Genomic DNA, 8,881 nt, shown 5'->3' with positions numbered 1-8,881 from the left:
AAAACATATGCTTCATTCTTATCTATAGTTCTATCTAGTACCACAATTCAACTTAGATGCATTGCATAGGATGTGCCAACAATCATATTAATAACCAAATACATTCTATGACTTTGCTTGGGTGACACTTTTAACAGTGAACTCCAGGTCATAACACAGTAACCGTCACCAGCGTTTTGGATGATAATGACTTCTCCGGCCAAGCAGGCTGTAAATATATTTTGAACAGAACCTGGCATCTCCTGAGGGGATTCTAACTGTTGGGATCATTTGTCAAGACAGCTTCAGAGCAGATGGACTCTGTGGAGGTGAGGTGCTTAGTGCTCAGGAGAGAAACCACGTCCAGGCACGTGAGTGCAAGAGTGAAAAGTGAGGCAAAGCCAGTCACAACCAAAGTGGGGAGCTGGTTTTCTGCCTTGTTCCACTGAGGCAGTTCTCCCCTACTCTCTTTCTTGACCCTTCCCTGTCCCTTGCCTCCTTCCCTTCTAGCCCCCCCAGAAATGAGTTTCAGATGACTTGGTTGGAAGGGATCTTAGGGTCACCTGGTCAATACTGTTCTCATTCACATGATGACGTGGGGCGGGGGGCAGGCCCAGAGGAAGGGGCATGATTGAAGCCATGGGCTGTGAGTTCTGTGGCCAGTTTCAGACTTCAGTCTCCTGATGTCACAGAGAATTCAGGCTCCAGACCCTGGAAAGGATGGATGCTGTCTCTACTGAGCCTTACCTGTATGTCAGCGTGCAAGGCACTAAATTCTTCATGCGGAGGTTTCTCACCTAGAATATATGATCCTGACAGACCGTGTCTCAGACGCTGTGAAGATCAGCGGGCGTGGAACCTAGGAAGCACTGAATGCCAGGCCCACGCTCAGGTCTCAGTTCTGTAGTCGGTCAGTTGTGTTGTTGTTGATACCTCTCTTTGCCTTATACTCTTCCTGCTGCACAGAAATCTTCTTTATTATGTTTGGAAAATACATCGGCAGGTTTCAGACTCTGATGGACTTGGCCACACTTCCCTTGTCCCAGGAGGGACAATTACATGCCTGATGACATTCTAGTCCTATTTTTGAAGCTCAACACAGATCTACCTTCACAGATTTCCTTCTTAACTCATCTCTCACAGCACATTGTGTGCAATTTTGCTGTACCGCTTCTGCCTGCCTCGTGTCAGCCCCACTTACGGTCCGTCTATGGGATCAGACAACACTCCCGACTGCCTCCTTCAGCCCAGCGCTTTGCACGGTAGTTGACTCACCAGTAGGTGCTTAGGAATATTTGTGGAGTTAAACTGACTTTTGCCTCCGGCAACCTATTTTTTAAGTTTTTATTGGTGCTGCCGGTTTCAAAGACAGGAGCAGTGTTCTGCTCTGGAAAGAGCTCAGGGCTGTGACTATCTCAGCGAGTTTCCTGGGAGCCAGAAACCGAAGTGATAGTGAGCTGTCGCACCTCACCCCAGAGTCCTGTGCAGCCTCACACAGAAGCAGCTGTTTAGGGACAAATGACTCATCACCGGCATTGCCCATCCACTTTCCTTATTATCTTCCCTTTAAAGGGAAACTTGATTTGAGACTCGCAGAGGCTTTCAGTATCTATTAGGGGGTAAACATTCCATCAGAGGGGCTCTTGCTCCTGCCCCAGTGTATTCCCAGGGTACTTCTCCAGTTTGAATGTTCCCCTCTTTCCCAGATGATTGTCCTAAGACATTATGCAAATTTCCAGAAACCCACACTATACAAAGCATTGCACAGCCTATCTTTAGACTCAGAATTGGATTCCCCTTGGGCCTGCTCTGCATGAAGTCTGGGCAATGTTCCCTCCTAATGGGCACAGCTGGGCGTCTCTCCCTGATGGAACTGGCAGGACTTTTGGAGATGACCTAATTCCCTCAGGCCCCAAATCACAGCAGAGCCCCCATGGGAATACATGCTTGGCCTCCCGGAAGCTTCTTTCTATTCTTTTCATCTTTGTCATAAGGTGAAATTGGAAGTGTAATGTTTCACTTAACTGAAACTTGGCTTCTCCAAATTTCCCTTCTCTCCTGTGGAAAGGTCTTGACATATCAGTTCTTCCTTCTTTAGAGAAAAATGATAAGATAAGCAGCCAGGGGGATCCCATGGGATCCCATGGGAGCAGCCCCTATTCAGACAGTCCCTCGGTGTCTCCCAAGAGCATTACATTTCCTTCCCTCTCCAGGGGGTCGAACAACTGACTGTCCGCCAGGCCAGCCGCTGTCGAGACTCTGGCTGAGTCCAGGGCTTCCAGGGGAAGATGCAGGCTGGATGACTGGCCAGTGGACAGAGAAAGCTTGAAAGGTCGTGTAGGCGGGGAATGCGGCAAGAGGTTTTCCCGTTTGGACTTATTAATGAGTATGATTCCTCTGAGAGATTAGTGAGGAGTGGGATTGCCTAGGACCCCAGAAAGAGGCTCCAGCTCATTCCTAGGATAAACATAATGGCATGGGATGACTCCGGGCTGAGCGGGAAGGAGCAGGGGGTACCTGCAGTCCAGAGAGAGCCGCCTCCCCACGGAGCTGACTGAGGAGGGAGCAGAGGATACCAGAGCCCCTGCAGTCACCCATGTTCTTGAAAAGGAGCATTCAAGGGGAACCAGCGAGCTGGTGTTTACTGAGTCCTTGCCAGCTGCTGGTCAGTTCTTGGAAGGAGGTACTATTACCATCTCCTCTTTATGAATGGGGAAGTAGAAGCTCAGGGGGGTTATATGACCTCCTGGCCACATAGCTGGTGAGAAACAGATCTAGGGTTCAAGCCTAGGTCCTGTGCACTTGTTCTCATCAATGCACTCCATTTCTTCCAGGTCATGACAAAAAAAAAAAAAAAAAAAAAAAAAAAAAAATTAGGAGCTAGGCTTCTGGACTGGCAAATTGTGGAGCTCAAATTGTGGGGCAAGACGCAGATATTTCTCATCCTTACAGGCCTGTGTTTATAGAAGTTCTATTCTGAAGATGCACAGCCAAGATGGCTGAGGCGCCTTTCTCCCATGGAGCCCCCACTCCCATGAGCAGGAGTTCTGCTCCAGGCGCAGTGGGCTGGGATGCTGGGACCTCAGCTCCACACCCCACTCGCCCCCAGGATGGAGGCTCCACACTGGGAGAGGCAAGCTGAGAGTACTGGGGCTGTCTCCATCTCAATACCTACTTGTAGAACACAGGTGTCATCACTCTAGGGAAGCAGGTATCTGTCCCCATCTCCAGCTCCTGAGCACTGCTACACATGTTCTAGCCAGGGGGAAAGCAGACAGTAAGGATAAAGAACTCACAGTGCTGCCTCAGGGGACTGACTTTATTTAGAACAGAATGTGGAGAATTCCATCCCTGGTGGAGGGGAACTATTGAAAACAATGGTGATCCGGGTAGAGAGCAATTAAAAGGAGGCTCGTAACTTTATGGCATGAGCAGCAAGAAGCAAAAGACAGGAACAACTAGGAGTTTGCTAGGATTGGGTAGAGAGATAATCTCTAAGAAGAGCTTTCTTGGGATCTCAGTCAGTTCTGGGAGTCAGGAAGGTGGTGTGTAATTGCTAGGCTGGACGGACTCAGGCACGATTGGCAGGAGGTTGGGGGGGGCGAATTGAAATCATTCCCCAGTTCACACACAGATCCATCAACAAATGTCAATGCCTCATAGGCAGAAGAGGCTTAAGCACACACTGCCGGGCTAGCAGCAACAACCAGAAAGCCAGGTTCAGAAATCCAGTCACACATATGCCTGATAGCCTGGCACACAGCTTTGTGTGTCCAAAATTGTACCCTCTTAGGAGTGATCAGGGAGGAAACACCCAAGTTACTAATCTCTGGCTAAATGTGGGGGGAAATGGAAATTTCTAGAACTGTGACAGAGGTTTCCAAGTCTCACACACATGCTGGTGAAGGGTATCTAACTGGTCAAAGGCACTTAATCACACTTTTTTTTTTAAAGATTGTATTTATTTATTTGACAGACAGAGATCACAAGTAGGCAGAGAGGCAGGCAGAGAGAGAGGAGGAAGTAGGGCGCCCCCCAGCTGAGCAGAGAGCCCGATGCTGGGCTCGATGCGGGGCTCGATCCCAGGACCCTGAGATCATGACCTGAGCCGAAGGCAGAGACTTTAACTCACTGAACTACCAAGGTGCCCCTAATCACACCTTTTGACCAATAAATGGCTTATGCTGACCCAGGGTAAACTCCTGGGGAACGAAGCTAAAAAATTAAACACAAGTAAAAAAAAAAAAAAATCTGAGTGGGACCCTAAGGGTCTGAACACTGGGGGAAAACAGATTGACTTCACAGAATTAGTCCAGCCAACTTAGCATACAAACAATGACAGGAGATAAACAAATGAATAAACAAAAACAAGAGACTCAGGGACAAGAGAACTGGTTTCTAGTAGTTATTGTGTATTATCTAAAATGTCAACTTGTTAAAAGTTTTGAGATATACAATGAAAGAACATGTGATACACAGGGACAGAAAGCAGGCAACAGACAAAGTGTCTGAGGGGTCCGGAATTGGGACGTGGTGACAAAGGCTTCCAGGTAGCTGTTTTAAATATGTTCAAAGGAAAACATGGAAAAAACTGATATCAAACCAAGTGTGTTTTGTAATCACAACGGAGTTGGATTAGAATATGTGTAAATTAAATAACGTACTCCTATATGGCCAGCGGGCCAAAGAGGAAATCAAAGGAAAGTAGAATATACTTCCAAATGAGTAAAAACAAAAACTGCACATATTAAATTGTATGGGATGCAGCTAGAGCTGCACTCAGAGAGAAATATATAGCTGTGAATGTATATAATAAAAAATAACAGATACTTCCTATCAACAACCTAACTTCCACCTGAAAAATACCGAAGAGCAAACTAAAAGCAAAATAAGCCTAAAGAAAGAAAGGTGAAAGATTAGAACAAAAATAAATGAAATAGAGAATAGAAAAACCATAAAGAAAAATCAATGAAACCAAACACTAGGTTTTTTGAAAGGTTCAACAAAATTGATAATCTTTTTGCTAGAATGACCAAGCAAAACAGGGAGAAGACTCAAATTACAGAAATGAGAGGGACTGGAATGTAATAATCTGAACAACATGATGCCAACAAAAACTTGGGTGAAACGGACAAAATCCTAAAAAGGTGATAGATGTGTTAATTAACTTGGTTGTGGAAATCATTTTACAATGGATATATAAATTAAATCATCATATTGTACACTTAAATATATATAATTTTATTTGTCAGTTGTGCCTCAATAAAACTGAGAAACAAGGAAAACAATTCCATTTTCAAAAGCATGAAAAAAGAATAAAATATTTAGGAATAATTTTAAGAAAGATGGCTAAAGCTTGCACATCACATTGAAAGAGATTGAAGACAGTCTAATTAAATGGAAAGTCACCATATATTTATAGGTTGAAGAATTAATATTGTGAAGATGAGAAAGCTCTCAAAACTGGTCCAGAAGGCCATGGAATCCCTATCAAAATACCAGCTGGCTTTTTTTTTTTTTTTTTTTGCATAAATTGACAAGATGATCCTAAAATTCATATGGCAATGTGAGGGACCTTGAATAGCCAAAGCATCCTAAAAAAGAATAAAGTTGGGGGCTCACACTTCCTAGTTTCAAAACATACATACTACAAAGTTAGTTACAGTGATCTGAGCTGTGGAAATGTCATAAGGACAGGTACACAGATCAATGGAATAGAGTTGAAAGTGCAGAAATTTATGGTCTATAAATTTTCAACAAAGGTGGCAAGATAATTTAATTCAACAAATGGCACTGGGACAACTGGATATCCACAAGTAAAAGAATTAAGTTAGACTCCATTTTGCGCCATGCACAAAAATTACCCCAAAACTGATATTTCTAAATTTAACAGCCCAAACTGTAAAGCTGTTAAAAGAAAATATAAGAATAAACCATGACCTTTGGTTAAGCAATGGCCTCTTAGACTTGGCCACAGAAGAAAAGAAATAGATAAATTGGACTTCATCAAAATTAAATCTTTTGTGTTTCAGAGGACCCTACCAAAAAAAGAAAAGGCAACCCACAGAAGTGGGAAAATACTTGCAAATCATTTATCTGATAAGGGTCTAGTATCTGGAATGTATAGGAAACTCTTACAACTCAAAATTGAAAGACAACCCAGTTTAAAAAAGGTGAAGCCTTTGATAGCCACGTCTCAAAGAATATATGCAAATGATCAATAAGGACATGAAAAGATGCTCAACCCCTTGAGTCATTAGGGAAATGTATATCAAAATCATAATGTATGGATGACTATAATAAAAAAGACAGATAATAACAAATGCTGGTGAAGATGTGGAGAAATCAGAACCCCCATACACTGTTGGTGGCAATGTAAAATGATGTAGCACCTTTGGAAAACAGTTTGGCAGTTTTGCAAGAAGTTAAACGTTGAGTTACTATTTGACCCAGAATTTCCACCCCTAGGCATCTGTCCAAGAGAAATGGAAATATGTATCCACCCCAAGATGTGAATGTTTATAGCAGCATTGTTCATGATAGGCACAAAGTGTAAACAACCCAAATGTCTGTCAACAGATGAATAGATAAATACAATGTGACATATACATGTAATGGAATATTATTCAGCCACAAAAAGGAGTAACATAAGGATACATGTTATAAAAAAAAAGGATACATGTTATAACATGGATGAACCTGAAAAATATTACTTTAACTGAACAAGACAAATAACAAAAGGCCACATGCTATATGGTTCCATTTATATGAAGTGTTTGGAATAGGAATATCTATGAAGACAGAAAGTGGATTAGTGGTTGCTTTGGGTGGGGTTGGGGTAGTGATCACTAATAGATACCAAGTTTTTTTTTTTTTTTTTTTGTGGGGGGTGATGAAAACATTGTGAACTTAGATTGTGGTGAACTTGATTATGAATATACTAAAACCCATTTAATTTTGCACTTTATATTGGTTAATTTCATGCTGTGTGAATTTTATCTCAATAAATATATTTTAAGAACTAAAAAAAAATCCCTTAGGGCTGATGAGAGACAGAGAGGACATACTGGGTGGCCCCCAGGGCCCAGCTCCTCTTGATCGAGGGTCCCCTGTGTCTCCGTCTAAGCTGGAGGATGGTGGCTATGCTCTTCCCAGGCTCAAGCACTGGAATCTGGAGGGAAGAAAGGAGCTCTTGGACCTGCACTGGCCTTGCCGCCAAGACATATTTTGGTGGTGTTTCCTCAGTGCTTCCTTACTCTGGGACTTCCTCGCAGTGCAGTCGCACACAGCGTGAGGCCCCCACAGCTATGGGGACAGGCACTCACACCGACCTGGGTGATTTGTAATCTTGGCAGCTCTTTCCCCATTCTTGTTGGTTGAGTCACTGCGACAGTCCTGAGAGAAGTGCTGTTATTCCCACATTATAGGGGAATCTGAGACCAGAGGGGTAAAGAAGTTTGGCCAAGGTCAATCAGCGTGTTAGGAGCAGAGCCAATGATCCAGCCCAAGGCTGTTTCTACTTCCAGTCGCTCTGTTCCATGTGTATGCAACAACGTCTGCTCCACTTTCTGCTGAGAAAGGAAAAAGGAGAGGACAGGGTCAGCCCTTCTGGTCTTTGTTTCTCATCAGGGATAAGGGTCATCACTATGTCTTTCCAGGGATAACAGTGCACAGGGATGTGACTGCAAAGTGTCTTGGGCTGAGGACCAAATGGTGGCATGTGGCATTCATCTGCTCATCAGAGGATGCCACTTTTTTTGTCTGGTCTACTGACAGAGCTGAGGGCTCCAGGCTGTTTAAGGATCTCATCCCAGCTTCACTGCAGTTGCTGTGACTGGCAGCACTAGTGTGTTGGAGAGCTTTCCTTCACTAAGTTAAGGAAGATCATAATTGTCGAGCTTCTGATGTCTAGTCAGCAAACTCTTGCTTCACTGATCATGGACACCAGGAAGCCCAGATGTCTCAGGAGGGCAGGCCCATCATATCCCCTGGAATTCCCAACATGTGCCTCCCTGCTAAGACCCATCCCAAATAATGCTCTACTCTTTGGGTTTATAGAAGTGTTTATTAAACAGCTCTGATAATACAATTCAGCGTTTGCTTCTTGTGACTTGGTCATCTGTCCCCACTGGGCTGGCTTGGGTTCTGAGAACAGAGCGGAAGTGTTGGGTTCCCCAGAAGCCTGCCAATCCTGTGTTGTGTGGCTGTCTGTGCCCATCACTTTCTCCTTCTGGGTGTGACAGGTGCATGACCCCTGGCTCCTCTCCACAGGGTCTCCTTCTGTGCACAGGGGTCCTGCCTGGGACACCTGGCCCATTAGGAATTGAGTGCCATTCCTGTCTCCTAATACCCACATTCTGTGATTCAGTCTCCTCTGACTGTGGTCTGGCAGATTCTGAAGCTCTTGGTGGCAGCCGACCGCGAGGGCTCACAAGAACATATTTACTTGTTTGTTTTCACTTGGTTTTACAGGAGAACTGGGTTACTGAGGGAAGAGAGCTGCTCATTTGGGAAACCTGTTGGGTTCAGGCACCAGAAAGATCATCTGGTTGGCCCTTAGTCCCCCATGTTTCCGAAGGAACTACTAGGGGATGTTGAAAAGTATGAACACATGTTTCTTATCTAGACCTTAAAGCATGTGCTCTAAGGGCTGCACTGCAGAACCCTGGTGCTCACACACACACACACACACACACACACACACACACACACAGAAACAATATAACTGTTTCTTCAGATTACATGTTCACTGAGACTGCTTATGAATAATGTGTCTGCTCTTCCTTGTGACAATCCCATGAACCAAAAGACACCTTTTAGAAACAAATACCATTTTGCAAATCTTTGAAGGATATCTGATTGAAATTTCTTTGTTCATGTTAGGTTAACTGTCACTTCCCTC

Source organism: Lontra canadensis, unplaced genomic scaffold (assembly GCF_010015895.1).
Source record: "Lontra canadensis isolate GAN:19392208 unplaced genomic scaffold, GSC_riverotter_1.0 scaffold3, whole genome shotgun sequence".
In the NCBI taxonomy this organism is placed as follows: Eukaryota; Metazoa; Chordata; class Mammalia; order Carnivora; family Mustelidae; genus Lontra; species Lontra canadensis.
Note: the sequence above shows the minus strand (reverse complement) of the source record.